This window comes from Phoenix dactylifera, chromosome 8 (genome assembly GCF_009389715.1).
Source record: "Phoenix dactylifera cultivar Barhee BC4 chromosome 8, palm_55x_up_171113_PBpolish2nd_filt_p, whole genome shotgun sequence".
NCBI lineage: Eukaryota > Viridiplantae > Streptophyta > Magnoliopsida > Arecales > Arecaceae > Phoenix > Phoenix dactylifera.
In genome coordinates, this window is record NC_052399.1 from 13,898,970 (window position 1) to 13,909,290 (window position 10,321).

The window sequence follows — 10,321 nt, forward strand, 5'->3', positions numbered from 1 at the left end:
ACACATTCTCTAAAAGGATATCTCAACCGACGACTAGGTTACTTCTTTTGCTGTGCATCACTCTAAAAAAAAAAAATTGGAAGAGCCTTGTGGCTGTTCTTTTCACTCTCTGCCAATTTCTTCTGTTGGATTGCTCTGAATGTACTTATGCTCGTCTAATGTAACTCGCCGTTGTATTAAAAAAAAAAAAAACCCTTGAACAGAGTCACTTAAGTGAAATAAAGGCAGTAGAATTCCGGACCAGCTACTTTTCGAGTGTGAATTGAATCGTCCTAATCGATCTGTCGGTGATATTGACCAATTGCCAATGCTCCATGGACAAGCTACATGGGAACACTTCCTCCAATGGAGAGAACCTAGTTTTCATCTGAGTCTATGATGCGCTAAGAATTCTCCTGTTACTCGGTTCACTTTTGAGCTAATGGGACGCGGGTTTTCCTTGGGAAAGTGCGCCGTGGACATGCCCAGCTGGAGCACATTCTAACTGGGAATCATCAAAAGGATTGGAATGACGTTGCGATTCAAACAAAAGTCACATAGGAAGGGCATCATGGAAGAAAATATACAGTGGAACTTTCTTTTTGACATATCCAGTGGAACTTTCTCTTTTTTTAAAAGAAGAAAAAAATCATAAGTCAAATACTAAGATCTAGTGATTTCTTGAATGTCCCTTCGGCCACCACCTTCCAGTGAAAGCCCTGTGCCCTTTATTTAAGGAAATGTCACTCCTTTTTATGCTAATACCTTATCCTCTGCAGGCCACGGCCACCGTCGGCTCCTACGTCGTTTTTGTTTGGCGACAAGCTGGGACAGCGTGAAAGAATGAACTTTTTGAATGGAGCCCACTTTTCAGATACATTGTTCCTGATTTAAGTGCTCCAATCCCTTTAACAATAAGACACCATTAATGCCGTATCTACAAGTCTTTAAGAGCATTGATGATGTTATACTGCTCGTAATTTGTCTGAAACAATGCAAAAACGCCGCACCGACAAGCTAGACCACTTTATTGCATCATAGTGACGCAATTACTGCGTCTCCTTGATGTCTTGTTCGGTTTCCAGTTTGTCCTGTTAATATCAGGGGACTAAACTTAAGCTTGGAAATCTGGTTCGCCCATGGTGTTGGTTCTCCCAAGCATTTAGATGCATCAGATATTCTGATGAAGGATCTATAAATTCAAACTTCATAGGCCATTAGCTTCTGGTAACTCAAATTAAGTGCCAAGGTCGAGATGCTATTAATCTGTTATATGGAAAATTGAGAGGTCTATATATAGATGCCCTGCTATGATATTCTTCCTCCTCTGTTGAAATGAAAATTTAGAGACATGGCTCGGCCCACATTAAAATGTTACATTACCAATTTTCAAACCTCATCATTCATAATGGTAAGTGCAGCTGAGCAACAATCAGAAAGGCATGTATGGCAGAATTTCTAGATAATCTATGTTTAGGGCTTTATGGGTTAAAGCATGTCTAGTGGACTGGGCCTTCAGGGAATGATCCAGGATTGAATCCTAAAGTAGAAGAATGCCAATGGTCCTATATGTGATTTGGGTTGGATGTTCATGCAATATGGGCCTGGTAGAGATGAAGACTATGGGTTGGCTCCAGGAGTAGCCAGGTGAGGTCGAGATTGGTGTGGGTATCATGTGATTCCGGTGCAATTCTTACAAGATCCGAAATGGATCGAAGAGATATAAACCGTTTTTTTTTTTTTATAAGGCGTCTCACCTCACCCTAGCGTAAATACAACCTGGAGAGTCCAACTACAAAATGTCCTGAAGCCAAATTCCTCTGTAATTAGTGAATGGAGTAACTGGCTACCATCCAATCTGCAGCACTATTCTTAAAAATGAACGAGGTGGTAGGATTCCAAGCTTTACTTGAGGATGCAGAAGATGTTTTAAGTTACAATTGCACAACCGCTCGATAAGAATGTGGTCTCATTGATTGCATTCTATCTACATCTTATGATGCTGGTTTGTAAGAGCTGCAAAATAAACTGCCTCATTGGATGTGATCCAAATCCTTGTTGAACTGCTACTTGGATTTGCGCTGGAGTCGGATTTCGTTGCTAATATGGCTGGAATGGAGAGTCGCCGGTGCCTCTTTTCTTCTCTCTCGAGACCCCTTGACACCTGTAAAGCTGGAGGTTCCACTTTCTCTCTTTCTGATTTTGTTGGTTGTACTCATATACGTATATAGCGTGAGGAGTCAGTGTACCCCCCAAAAAAAAGAGAGAAAAAGAAGGAGGAGGACGAGGAGGAGGAGCGCATGGCAGGCATGGAGAGTTGCCATTTGTCGGTGCCACTTCTCTTCTCTCTCTCTCTCTCTCTCTCTCTCTCTCTCACACACACACACACACACACACACACTCACTCTCTCTCTCTCTCTCTCTCTCTCTCTCTCTCTCCTCTTCGATAATGCGCCTTCTTAACTCGGCGGGGCAGATCTAATCATCTAATCCCAGCGTAATAGAGCCTCTAAAGCAGTTAAATAAATAATAATAAAAAAAAACTGTTAACAATCTCCAGAGCTGGACAGCAACGTGTTGTCTCATCCTCCGGAGCCATCTTTTCTTTTCAGAAAAGCTAGAGCTCAAAAAATAACTATTTTTAAAAGAGCATGAGAGCCCACTGGAGTTCAGAAATAACTCTTTTTTTTTATAGAAAAATAAGTGTGATCGGTGTTACGAAGATACTCAAAATGAAATTTTCTGTAAAAAATCGTTGTCAACCAGCAACCATCTTCATTAAGCATCTAACAAGCCACAAAATTAAACATTCAAGCAGTAGATTTGCAAAGCAAGGTTTCATTTCCCAGCGGAAAAGGTGGTGTCTCAGCCATCCCATCCTGTTTCTGTGAGAAAGGAAACCTAGTCATAACTCACAAGATCTAGCTTATAAGTAATCAATAATGTGCTTACATGTATCTTAAAATCAAGACATTTTGCCATTCTAAGAAATGATTATTCATTATTTCTGAATTTTGTAGTAAAAAATTCAGTTGGGGGAGGGAGGAGACAAAAATGCAAAGACCAATCACTTCCAATAATTTTTCAAGTTCATGATTTCCTCCTTTCTATTATCATATAACTTTGCATTTCAGATCTTTCTCACTCGAAGAACCAAACACCTCCTAATAAAATTATGAATATCAAAATTCTAATCGTTTTCAACAGGAAAAAAATTGAAAAATCATGATTTTGAAATTTAAAACCTCCAAATGCAGCCTAAGTACTGCCCTTTTTATAGCCCATACTTTTGGACAAGACAGGCCACCTATTGTGAGGACTCATGCGGGCGTGTGTTTAGTCCCATATTGGTTATTTGCTGGATAGATCTTGGGTACTTATACAAGATCAAGGAATCCAAATAATACCTTCCGGCTAGCTATTTTGGGCAAGGTCCTAGGTTGTTACAAATAGTATCAGAGCGGACCTGGCCCATAACTTATGCAGACTAAGGGATACTGCAGCACGGATCCATTGGGGTTAACTATGGACCGATAGTGGTGTTTGTGATTAGATTTGAATGGATTTGAATCCTTCGCCTGACGAGGACGTCGAGGCTTGAACAGGGGAAGTATGTGAGGATCCATGCGGGTGTGTGTTTAGTCCCACATCGGTTATTTGCTGGGTAGATCTTGGGTACTTATACAGAATTAAGGAACCCAAATAATATCTTCCGGTTAGCCATTTTGGGCAAGGTCCTGGATCATTACAAATGGTATCAGAGTGAACCCGACTCATAACCTATGTGGACTAGGGGACACTGCAGCACGAATCCATTGGGGCTGACCATGGGCTGATCGTGGTGCTTGTGATTAGATTTGAATAGATTTAAACCCTTAGCCTAACGAGACATCAGGGCTTGAACGGTGGGAGTATGTGAGGACCCATGCGGGCGTGTATTTAGTCCCACATCGGTTATTTGTTGGGTGGATCTTAGGTACTTATACAAGATCAGGAAACCCAAATAATACCTTCCGGCTAACCATTTTGGGCAAGGTCCTGAGTCGTTACACCTATGCACTAGCTTCGTAATGACTACCAACCACTTATTGTTTTTGTGATTCATGCAAGAGCTTTAGTCCTTCAGAGTTCCCATTTAATCCATATGGATAAAAATCCAAATGAAATGTACCAGTGTTACCTACACGGCCAATTGAAACAATAATAGTCGGAAGCAGTTTTTTCATGCAGAATGAAGCCGTTGACAGCTTGCTTCCATTAATTCTATCACCAACAGCATCAATGGATACCAGACAAAAAAAAAAGAACAGATAAATAATATCATTTCTGCAAGATGTCTACAAGGGAAAGATAAAAAAGAAATAAAGAAAAGAAAAATCATCGCTCAGAAGTTCTATTGTCAGCAGATAAACTTCTCCCACATCATGTCATATAAAAGCCTACAAAATCAATATACTATAACAACATCCCTGCACTGATAAATAGTAAAACCTCAAATAAATTGAAAAGTTAGAAAAAAATGATGTAGAATGAGTACAGAAAATACAGAACAACCTCACATCTCTGATCTGGTACCTGGAGATTGTGCACTTTGTGTGTTGTTAATTGGTTGGCCCGAGCACCATAACTGCTCTCTTAGACTAGGAGAAGTAAATGTCAGCTGATGCAATCAAATTGGCACCATCAAACCCAATAACACTTTCAGGTGATTTCTTGTTGCAGGAATAAGGCATGGAGTTGGTGAGCCTGCATGGAAAGAGGATGATTTGATTACAAGCAATCAGAAAATACTTAGAAAAGAGAATCAAGATAACAATGAAACCTCCTACTCAAAGATATCAGGTTCAAAACCAATTGCCATCATTTTATCAGGCTATTTCCTCCTAAACATTCGATACATTTTGGCAATCATGACTTATGACGACAACTGTCATCTAAAAGATTATGAATAAGAATCTCTAAAGATTTGAACCAATAAGATAAACAATGTTGAACCAACAGCGACCACAGGTTTGTCTCAAGAAGCAAATTATAAACACAAACTTTTGAGGTGAGCTTAAAAAGGAATTTTGAAAAAACTATTATTTATTACCTTTCCTTTCGCTTTTGCAGGAACTGGGCTAGAGATGCCTTGCGAGCCTGAAGTACCACTGTCATAACACATTATAACTACATTAACTTGATTGCATTAAATATGGACAGATGGTTATGAAGAAACACAATTTTTTATAACAGAACTCAAGCTTCGACAAAATTCACCTTAATATTTTACATCAAATTACTATGACATATGGAAACTAGTTGAGTAAAAGGTCCTCAATGCAACAAGTACCTCCAGGCGTGAGAGGTACACAAGTAGCAATCTCCCGGGTAGAGTTAGTATGTTTCAGAGGCTCCATCAAAGGTCCAACACTCTTTGCCCCTCACATATCATTGGTGTTGCTAGAAACACTGCCAGATTGAGCCCCATTAGCTGAAATAAGGGCAACTGAACTTAAAAAAACCTAAGCAGTTTGATGTCGCCTGGTTCTGGCTCTAGCCCTGTGCCACTTTTGTACATGAAGCATCAACTTCTGGCACTTTAGTTGGGTCCAGTATATGTGCCCTAACTCTTGTATTCACAGAATTTGAAGTCATGTTAGACATATTGCTCACCAAAAGCATAATCTCTTGAGCCTAAAGGGAAAAAAATTCACCTCATTATCAAATTGTTTGACAGCAAGTGTATCTTGTTTTATTTAGTCCATCAAAATTCCATACTAGAAATGGATTCTACCTTCTCCAATGAGACATCATCATACATATTTACCGAACCTCTGTAAACTATGGTCGGCTGTACAGTAGATGCAGAGGGCTTTGAAGTGTTCCTGTAAATGAAAGGAATGAAGAGGCTAAAAATCTAAATGGCTTGGAGAAAAATTAAGACATCTAAAATTAGAAGTAGTTCTCTTACCATGGAGGGAAGGCACCAACCGTAAAATCCGGCATTCACTGCAATCCCTCCTTCAAAAGCTTGTTGTCTCAAAGAAGCACCAATAGAATTAGGAAAATTTGGACAGCCATGGACATTAAAGAAAATGTTGTTCGTACCATGGGGAATGGAATTATTTGAAGCCACCGAGAACCTTCTAGCCTTGTTCAACTGGTGCAGAGAGGCACCAAAAGAATCAGTGACACGGGAAAGATTGGAATGCACTAAAAATTGGACACCTTGTTGATCTAAATTGAAGAATTCCTACAAGAGAAAGTCATAAATAGGTTAGTCTGAGATCTAGTTGAAGAAGATTATGAGATTCCTTCACTTTAACCCGCTCCCTCAGTTAAGCAGACCTGAGATGAGAACAGATGGGATGATTTGTAATGGGTCTCGAAATTGTCCATGGTTGATATAGGCTGAAATCCTGACGGAGAGAGCTGACTGTATATGAGTTTGTCTGGCCTCTCTTCTTCTGCAGCCTTTAGGGAAATGAATTGCGGCAAACCAGAGATTTTGTTGGAGCAAGGACAGTGCACTGTTGAACTTCTGAAGATCACTGCAAATTAAAAGGATTAAGCATGTAAGGTAAAAGTGTGAAATGGCATGAAAGATTTCATCGCCAATTTCATGTTTACTTTACCCTTGGAAACAAAAGAGAAAGGATATACATGTATAACGACGAAATTTTTAATCATTTTAACATTCCCCACCTTATTCTGAGGATCTAGAATTTCTGGACATGATCAAAAAGACAAATAAATACCGGTCGATATCTTTTTATAGTGGAAGAAACATGATAAGGTCGCACTAATGAAGGCATACTTAATTGTTAAACTATAAGCAGTTTCTTGAAGGTCAGTTTAACCACTAACACTAAAACGAATCAGTTAGAGCAGAAAATACCAATTTCTACACCATCCACAAAATTACAACATATAAAAAAGAATAATGTACAGTTTTAAAATTATTGCGCAATTCAATAGGAATTTTCAAGTACATGCAAATTTGCATTTTTTTCACCAAAAAAGAACACTTGAGTTTTTTTTCATAAGAATTGACATTTCCTCTTATCAAAGTTATGATTCTCCCATCTTCGCACGCTCTGATTTCTCACCCATTTAAATACTGACCTACAAAAGTTTAGAAATGAAAGGATTCGAAAGGCAAGTTTTATTACCAAGATTAGCACCAAAGAAAGGATTCAATTACACGCACACCAAAGAAAGGAATTTTTTTCGTCAGTCACATAATTAAAGCGAAGTATAGAAGTGCATATTTGCAGAAATTAGGCAAGATGAATGTAATTAAAGCAACAGAAATAAATTAAATGAAGTACTATTAATGTAATAAGCACACAAAATACTGATAACAATATCCGAACTATATGAACAATATCCAAACTTATCAACATAAATGAAAATTAAAATAAAACGGCAATCATGCATGTCCCAACCCAACAAAATTGTTTCAAAAGAACATTTTTCACTTACAAGGAAAACCCCAAAAAAAAACCTGGCGATCTGGTAACACCGAACACTCGTTATTGTTCGGAGAAAAAAAAAAATCAGATTTTAAGAAAGAAATCAAACAAAGAGTACAAGGCTAGAGATGAACCTGAATCGTGCTCTCGTACTCGGCCAAAGCCACCGAGTCCTTCCCATTTATCTCCAAAAAGTCCCTCTCCCTCGGTCGGCAAACAAGAGCTCAGAGCACAGAAGAAACAAGAACGAAAAAAAAGGAGCCCACGAACGAAACCGGTAGTTGTAATAACCGCGCGACATCCACGAACGCGCGATCTCAGCCGTCCGATTGGTGGGCCCACTGCCACTGTGATTTCGTACGGGTGATTTCGGTCACCGTCCTCGTGCGCGCCGTGAGGGTGTTCCTCCTGGCTTGCCGGGATAACGGCCCGTATGACGGTCTCCAAATGCCGAAATATATCGGGCCCAACCCTAGTACCGAATTATTATTTACCGTTTTACATCATGGCAATCCCTGTACCACACCAAATTTTTTTTTTTTTTTGCTAAAAATGGTATTTCATATATTACCTGAATGAATACATCTGGTAGAATCAGCAAAAACTAAGTCACACAATATCATAGCAAATTCGTCCTTCCTTGCCCACAGGATGTCTTCTAAATGACATGTTATATATGCTGTCATCTAATCCGCTGCTCCGTTGGCATCTCGATACACATATTTAGTCTAAAAGACCACTTCATTACTTACCATATCCCAAATATCTTGAAGTAAGGGGCGTACCCCTTCCTCTTCGCTCGGACACCAACTTCTCTTTGGTGTCAGAATTGGACCCGCCACTCTCATTATAGATTTTTATTACCATCTATTTTAACAAACACTGCCAGTTTTGAGGTTATGAACTTTTTCTTATTTCCTTTCTTGATGCGTAAGGGGTGATTTTGGGACGAGAGGAATTATGTTCTCGTAACTTTTTGGCGTCTCACACATGATAAGTGGGAATGTAGCTAATAAAATCAAAAAAATAGAGTTGGCAAAAAGGAGGAGCAAATACGTGATTCTTCTAGAAAAAACCTTTGGAGTAATGAAACTGCGTAGAAGGCAATCCAAGTCCGCAGCATTATTCACTTTCCGGTAGACATGAATAATCTGAAACGAGTCACACTTTTCAAGAATCTGCACATATCGTGGAACAGCGTCATCTCGTCAGCAACACTGTGCCGACCTCGAATCCACCCGATCGCTAGAGCTTAGTCCCCCTCGAAAAGGATGCGGTCTACATCCAGAACAAGCCTCGCATAGGTGATGCCTTTCAATGCGACTCTAAACTCGGTATTGATGATAGAAGTGTCAAAGATCTGCTAGCTTTCGGTCGCCACCAATCTGGCGTCATGGTTTCTGATAACAAATTTCACACCTTTCCTTCCGGACCATGCTTCGGCTAGTTATATAGGTTTTTCTTGCATACATCACTTTATATGTATAGTTATAAGCATATGATGAACTTGTAGAAAAATAAAATAGATCCTAATAATTTTTTTTTTCTTTTGGGAAGTAGAAGATGTTATTATATTATAAAAATATACAAGACGCGCCAATTGCCATCGAGAACTAGAACGAACTGAGCGTTGATGGCTGGGCACACCTACATGGACACCACATAAAAGAACGCATTCCATAAATCAAGATCCTTGTGACAGTTTGTAAAGGATCAAAAACCAGTAGCACCGGACGTTGGACAGTACGAGAATATGATATCTTGCGAGAGGCACGTCTCAAAGAAGAGCCATCGAGGCCTGCATGGGAGAGAGGTGGATGGGTGAGAGTAGGCAAATAAGCTTTCGTTTGTGTCAACCCATTTGGCCCACCCATCTCAAAAAGTTTTTCCTGGCCGCAAAGATCTCAAAGAAACTAATGGATGATTCAACTTGGGCCAGCTCAACTCTTAGACGACTGAGACAGCCGCCTAAGACCCCAGCCCCCAAATACATTTATTATAGTGAGTTCCAAGATGAGTGCCCAAATGCACCGAGGCCCTCCATGCATTAAGGGCCTCAAATACTACGTATCTTTATAACATAAATATATTGAGGCTTCGAATGCATTTGTTTATATTGGAACGTATTTCTTACCTAAATTTTTTTTTATTTTTTTATTTATTTATGCATTGAGGCCCCAAGATGTATTGAGTTGCTCTTGGTGAGAAAAAAAAATATTTTTTTTTCCTGTATGGGAAAGATATATATATATATATTTGGCACACCAGCTCCTCGTACCAAAGGTAAATTGGTACAGCCAAAAAAATTAAAAATTAATGGCTAAGCGAATACAAAACATCTGCCTAAATCCTTCAAAAAAAAAAAAAAAAATCTCCGAGTGCCAAGCCGCTTCTTTTTCCTCGAAAATTGGCTCCTAAGAACAAACTTGTGAGGCCCACACCTCCGCCACCACAATGCTCACTGATGCCACTTTATATCCTAATCTAGGACCATCCATTTGCAACTAAAGTAGAAGCTTAAGATATGGATCCGTGAAAGGAGAAATCCATCCCACCATTCAACTTCGACTCTCAGCTTAGCTTCCGTGGCCCCATAATTGCCTTGCCCTCTGCGCATCTCCTCATCCATGTATTATTTTTATAAAAATAAATTTTGCAGAACTAAACCATTTATTAAGTTTATTGCAGGCAGTATCGATCAAATGGTCCGTTAGTTATTCGCTTTCCAGCAATAAATCATTGTGTTCATACATCAACCACCTTAGTTTGAGGCTTATATGGAGATAGGAGATCTGACACAGCCGAGATGGAATGCGAAGAAAAGTTGGAAATGGTTGAGATAATTTAAGAAACTCATCAATGTATTTTGAAACTAAGATATTAAA

The 10,321-nt window shown here is 39.3% G+C and overlaps 1 long non-coding RNA gene across 8 annotated transcripts; it reads right to left on the reverse strand.

Moving 5' to 3' along the window:
- Positions 1–4,274: 4,274 nt before the first annotated feature.
- LOC103697623 lies at positions 4,275–7,672 on the reverse strand. 8 transcript variants are annotated; one of them, XR_005512806.1, is made up of 7 exons: positions 7,571–7,672; positions 6,310–6,512; positions 6,070–6,214; positions 5,933–5,991; positions 5,312–5,846; positions 5,072–5,129; positions 4,275–4,725 (listed from the first exon to the last, which is right to left on the reverse strand). It is a non-coding gene; the product is annotated as an uncharacterized LOC103697623 (long non-coding RNA). The 8 variants fall into 8 exon arrangements; XR_005512804.1 differs by having other exon boundaries at positions 5,933–5,999; XR_005512802.1 differs by having other exon boundaries at positions 5,312–5,655; positions 5,756–5,846; positions 5,933–6,214.
- Between the last annotated feature and the right edge of the window lie 2,649 nt (positions 7,673–10,321).